This window comes from Rutidosis leptorrhynchoides, chromosome 1 (genome assembly GCF_046630445.1).
Source record: "Rutidosis leptorrhynchoides isolate AG116_Rl617_1_P2 chromosome 1, CSIRO_AGI_Rlap_v1, whole genome shotgun sequence".
NCBI classification, from domain to species: Eukaryota; Viridiplantae; Streptophyta; class Magnoliopsida; order Asterales; family Asteraceae; genus Rutidosis; species Rutidosis leptorrhynchoides.
The window spans coordinates 422,414,177-422,420,481 of record NC_092333.1 but is presented as its reverse complement, the minus strand read 5'-3'; positions in this window follow the sequence as shown (position 1 = coordinate 422,420,481).

The window sequence follows — 6,305 nt, the reverse complement described above, 5'->3', positions numbered from 1 at the left end:
ATTTCTATTTCGGAGTTTTGTCCTTTTGTTTCTTCTTCTTGCGATTAAGCACCGTTTGTAATGGTCCAGAATTCACAACTATGAATTTCGGAATGAACATTGTTAATGTTCTAGGAAGGAAATTGTGATGGCACGATCTTGACTTGTCAAATTACTAGAATACCTTGGAAAAGACCGAATCATCAAGAAATATTTTCTTGATATTTTAGAGGTTAAATAGAATACAAGAGTCGTATAACATGGCACATGATGATGTTATGATCTGTGAATCATCACATTCCATTTAGAAACTCAGCATGACTTACTGTAATATAATCACATTGATCAAGTGTCATTATATTATACTAATTCATGCTTCAGTTCCCAACACTACTTCAAAATATTCCTATTTTAAACTTGAATGTTTCAGAATTTAGAAACTAAAATAGTTTCTTTTATGATGTAATACAGATAACGCGAAAAGGTAAATGATTTCAAATAAGAAAAATTAAGAAAATATCTTCAGAAATATGGAGGATATTTATAATGAAAGATATGATGATATTTTAGAATTTCTAATATCAGAGGATGATGAAGAATATTGTCCGCAGGGGTTTAGAGTCAGGAGCAAGGTATTCGTTAATGACTTCAGCAGGTACTGAATCATTTGGATCCTTTGAAGTCAGGTTCAGTCTTTGTAATTTGTCCACAGCCTCCTTCCTACTTTGCTCAATCCGTTTTCCAGTTCCAAAACTTCTCTTTTTCTGGGCTTTGCCAGCACACTTCATCATTATCATCCAGCTTTTGCCGTTTAAAGTCGTTCATAGTTTTTGCTGCTTCATCAGCATTTTTTTTCGGAGAACCAATTCGTAGTTCGGAGTGTTTTTTAGAAACTTCACATTCAAATTAAGTCCAGAAGATAGACGTTATATATACACATATAACTGTTGGCGTAGACATGCTGTGAGATTTCAAAATACTGATTGCTAATTCCCAATGATTCTTATGGCAATTCTCATTACAAGATGCGAATGAGTAAATGATGGGATTTCAATGAATAATTATAATGACTTTTTGGAGAGGCTAAAGTCAAAGGGTAATGAAGTTGTTGGTACATCTGCTAATAATGTGGTGGAATGTAAAAGGTTCCCTGGTAACGATGGTGTATATCTCTAGGTTATAATAAGGTTAGTCTGACTGAAAAGTCGAAGTTGACTTGCTGGAGCTGTGACAAAACTGGCTACTTTGAATAGGAGTCGCAAAGTTATTTTTGCTAATAAATGCCAAAGAATCTGACGCGGATACGTTGTTTAAACTTTTACTTTGGTTTCAAGAGTTTTTCGGGTACATAACTGTGGGTAACATGTGGTTGGATCGTCATCTCGATTGCTCATCATTCGAAGTGTCTTCAGAAATTTTCGAAGGGTTTGAACACAGATTGTAATCGTTAACATACATTTGATGTTCTAACACAGTTTTGAAGTCAAAATATAGCTTGTGAAAGATGTAAGGATCTTAGAGTGATGATTTTGGTCATATCTCAAGTTGAATTTTGAGATTTCAAAATTAGAATATGTAATTAAATTTTGAATGAACATGGTTGTTTTGATTTCTATAAAAGAATGTATATTGTTGTGAAAGTAGGGAGTATAATGGATGATTTGCTGAATCAGATTCGAAGAATTTAACATATTAATTGTGAATTTATATATCTCTCGGGTATTACCTACCCGTTAAAAAAAATTTCACAATTAATATTTTGTACAAAAGAATTTTTATTACAGTCTTTATGAAAATATATATATATGTATATTTTCTTCAGATGTAACATAGATTTAATGAGTTAATATTAAATTAAACACATTTGATTTACGGTTGAAACTAGAATTGAATAATCCCTAAAGGCTTTAAAAAGTACATAACTTTTACGTAGTATTTCTTTAATGACATTGAAATTATGAATCAATACTTCGTTATTTGTTGATGTATGATGTTCGGTTCGTGGAATTCTTGTGAATTTCGAAAAGTACGAATGATGTTATCTGAAAAGTTTCGGGTACATCGATGATGAAAGTGTAAAATCAAATATATACTTGATTTATTATGAATTGGAATTTGTTGAATTGCGACAGAGATTGTAGTTAACGCTGGTTAAGTTGAGGCCGAAGGACGTACATTATTGCATATTTGTAATATGAATTAACCGAATAGTTAAGATTCACACACAATAGCTTAGCACGGAAAGATTTATTTCAATATATATATATATATATATATATATATATATATATATATATATATATATATATATAGATATATATATATATATATATATATATATATATATATATATATATATATATATATATATATAATATACATATAATTTCTTCAGAGGGAATGAGTTAATTCTTCATAACTCGTTGATACAATATACACGTTATTGATTCGTAATGATGTCTACAGTGATTCTTGAACTGACGGAGTTTGTGATGTTATCTGTGTTGTTGATTCGGATGTTGACTGTACTGACGATGTTGGTAACGCTGACGGTACTGTTGATTCTGTTGGTAAAGCATTTAGCTTGTTAATCACACACCATTTTTGTCAGGGTTTCTACTCTTCCTTCTATTATTTTGGTTCGCTTAACTGATTTATGGTTAGGGCTAGATTAGATAATCTCTAAGACTTTAGAGATTACATAATCGCCGCGAAATGTTTCTCCAATAAAGTTATGAATTAATACTTCGTCAGTTATTGTTGTTGGTACTCCTTGGTATCTATGGTGCGTATGACGTTGATGCTCGTGGGACAGATTGTGAAGTTGAGGTTTACGACGCGGTTGTGGTTGGAGGTGGTAATGGTACTGTTGGCGTTGATGATGGTGGTACGGGTTATGTTGCTGATGCTGATGCTGGTGTTTGTAATCTCTGCACCATATTCTCCAAAGCCACTACCCGAGCGAGAAGCTCGTTGACTTCTTCTATTACACCGGGGTGATTGTCGGTTCGGACGAGCGGATAAATAAAATCTAAAATTTGATGTAATATATAATCGTGACGAGATACTCTGGAAATGAGCGAGAAAATGGTGTTTCGGACAGGTTTTCCGGTAAGTGCTTCAGGTTCTTCGTCAAGAGGGCAATGTGGTGGATGGAAGGGATCACCTTCTTCTTGTCTCCAATGATTGAGGAGGCTACGAACTCATCCCCAATTCATCCAGAATAGGTGATGACTGATTGGTTGATCTATTCCGATCACACTGCTTTCAGAGCTTGAATGGGATTCCATTTTGGAATCTGAGTGACTTGAACTGATGACGAATTCCATTTCGTACGATTGGATAAAGGATTTTTTTTTCCGATATGAAATGATTTTGGCTAATTGATGGTATTCTAATTACATAGAATATATATATATATATATATATATATATATAGATCAAAAGATTTCATAGATTACGGAGGAATTTGCGGGATATGTCAGGCAAAGTTTAAAGTAACAGATACGATAAGATATGATTTAGCAGATATGCTAAGATATGAATTTTTGTCTATACACTATTCATGCAATCAATGCAGCAAGACGTGTCTTAGACTAAAAATGATAAGAAGGTAATTTCCTGAGGATGATAAGTAGTTAATTTTTGACACAAAATGATAATAAAAACTTTTGACATGCTGACACGGTCGAAGTCCAGACTCACTAATGCATCCTATCGACTTATCAGTTAGACACACTAATGCAGACCTGGTTCGCTAAGACCACCGCTCTGATACCAACTGAAAGGACCCGTTCATATACATTATAAACGATTCACAATAGTTGATTACATTGCGAGGTATTTGACCTCTATATGATACATTTTACAAACATTGCATTCGTTTTTAAAAGATAAACTTTCTTTACATCGAAAATTGACAGGCATGCATACCATTTCATAATATCCACTATCCAACTATAAATTGATTTAATAATAATCTTTGATGAACTCAATGAATCGAATGCAACGTTCTTCGAAATATGCTATGAAAGACTCCAAGTAATATCTTTAAAATGAACAAATGCACAGCGGAAGATTTCTTTAACACCTGAGAATAAACATGCTTTAAAGTGTCCACCAAAAGGTTGGTGAGTTCATTAGTTTATCATAATCATTTATTTCCATCATTTTAATAGACCAGAAGAATTTCATTTCCAGTTCTCATAAATATACGTCACATGCATAGAGACAAAAATAATCATTCATATGGTGAACACCTGGTAACCGACATTAACTAGATACATATAAGAATATCCCCTATCATTCCGGGATCCTCCTTCGGACATGATATAAATTTCGAAGTACTAAAGCATCCGGTACTTTGGATGGGGTTTGTTAGGCCCAATAGATCTATCTTTAGGATTCGCGTCAATTAGGGTGTATGTTCCCTAATTCTTAGATTACCAGACTTTAATAAAAAGGGGCATATTCGATTTCGATAATTCAACCATAGAATGTAGTTTCAATTACTTGTGTCTATTTCGTCAAACATTTATAAAAGCGCATTTAATCTCAGTTCAAAAAATATAAAGGGTAAAAAGGCAAATGAAACTCACCATACTGTATTTCGTAGTAAAAATACATATAACGTCATTGAACAAGTGCAAGGTTGGCCTCGGATTCACGAACCTAAATTAATTATATATATTTATGTGTTGGTCAATATTTGTCTAACAAATTAGGTCAAGTCATAGTGTACCACAATCCTAATGCTCGAGACTAATATGCAAAAGTCAACAAAAGTAAATTTGACTCAAAATAATTTCCAAAAATTTATACATGATTAATATATAGTTTAAATATCGTCGTTTTATATTTTTAAATATTTTTAAAAGATTTATTAGAGTAAATAATATAATTTATTTATTAATAAATAAAATTTTATATTAAATTTATATAATAAAATATATTTTTATATATATTAAGTAATAAAATTTATAGGGTTCATTTAATATCATAAAGATAATATGATAGGTATTATTAAAGTAAGTTAATACACGTAGTAAAATATGTTTGTATCACATATTTATTTGATAAAATAATATCTATAATGATAGTAAGTAAAAGTTGTATTATTTTGTAATAATAATTATTATTATAAAAATATCAATATTTATAATTACTAAGATGACATTATGATAAAACGATAATTCTAATTATGATAACTTTAATATTTACGATAATTTTTAATATTATCTTTAAAATAATAATTCTATTTAAAATAATAATAATAATGATATTTTATAGTAACAATGACATTTCTATTAAAATGATAATTTTTGTTAAAATGATAGTTTTAATACTAACGATACTTTTAATAATAATAGTAATGATAAAAATAATAAGAACGATAATTTTATCTAAATCAATATCTTATAATATTTTAATTTCATCATGATACTCTTACTCATTATTTCCCAATCGTTTCGTTTAATAGCTTTTAATCGTCTTTTATATCGTGTTCATAATAATGATAATAATAGTAATCAAAATAATTAGGTGTTACAAATATTTGTTTTAATTACACTAATATTAATAATGATAGTTACTATAACATTATTAACGATAATACTAATAATTATCTTAATGATAATATAGTAATAATAATAATAACAATAACAATAACCATTTTTAAATAATGATATATATATTAATAATGATAATAATAATAATAATAATAATACTAATAATAATAATAATAATAATAATAATAATAATAATAATAATAATAATAATAATAATAATAATAAAAATAATAATAATAATAATAATAATTGGATAATAATAATAATAATAATAATAATAATTGGATAATAATAATAATACTAATTATAGCTTTAACGATAATAACGATAGTAATAATAAAAAAAATAACAATTTTTAATGATAAATCCCTTTTATTGATAAAGATAATAATAATCATAATAATAAGATAAAACTAGAACGACGATAATAATAATCATTTTTAATAAAAATGTCGAAAATTCAATTGATTATAACTTCTTATCCGTTCATCGAAACCATTCGATATCTAAAGGAAAAGTTCTTAATTTTTCGCTAGCTTTCCAAGGACATGCATATCTTATACCTTATCTCAACCTCAAGTGTAACTAATTTAAGATTCAACCTAACCTGTCTAAGGGCAATATCAAAAGTACAAGCATGCATAATCCTAAATACTCGAGCACTAGTCAGGGATACACTATTAGTATGTAAAAGTTAAATTATGAGTACTCACGTATCAATATTGAGATTCAATATTGCAGGAAAGGTACGTAGACGCA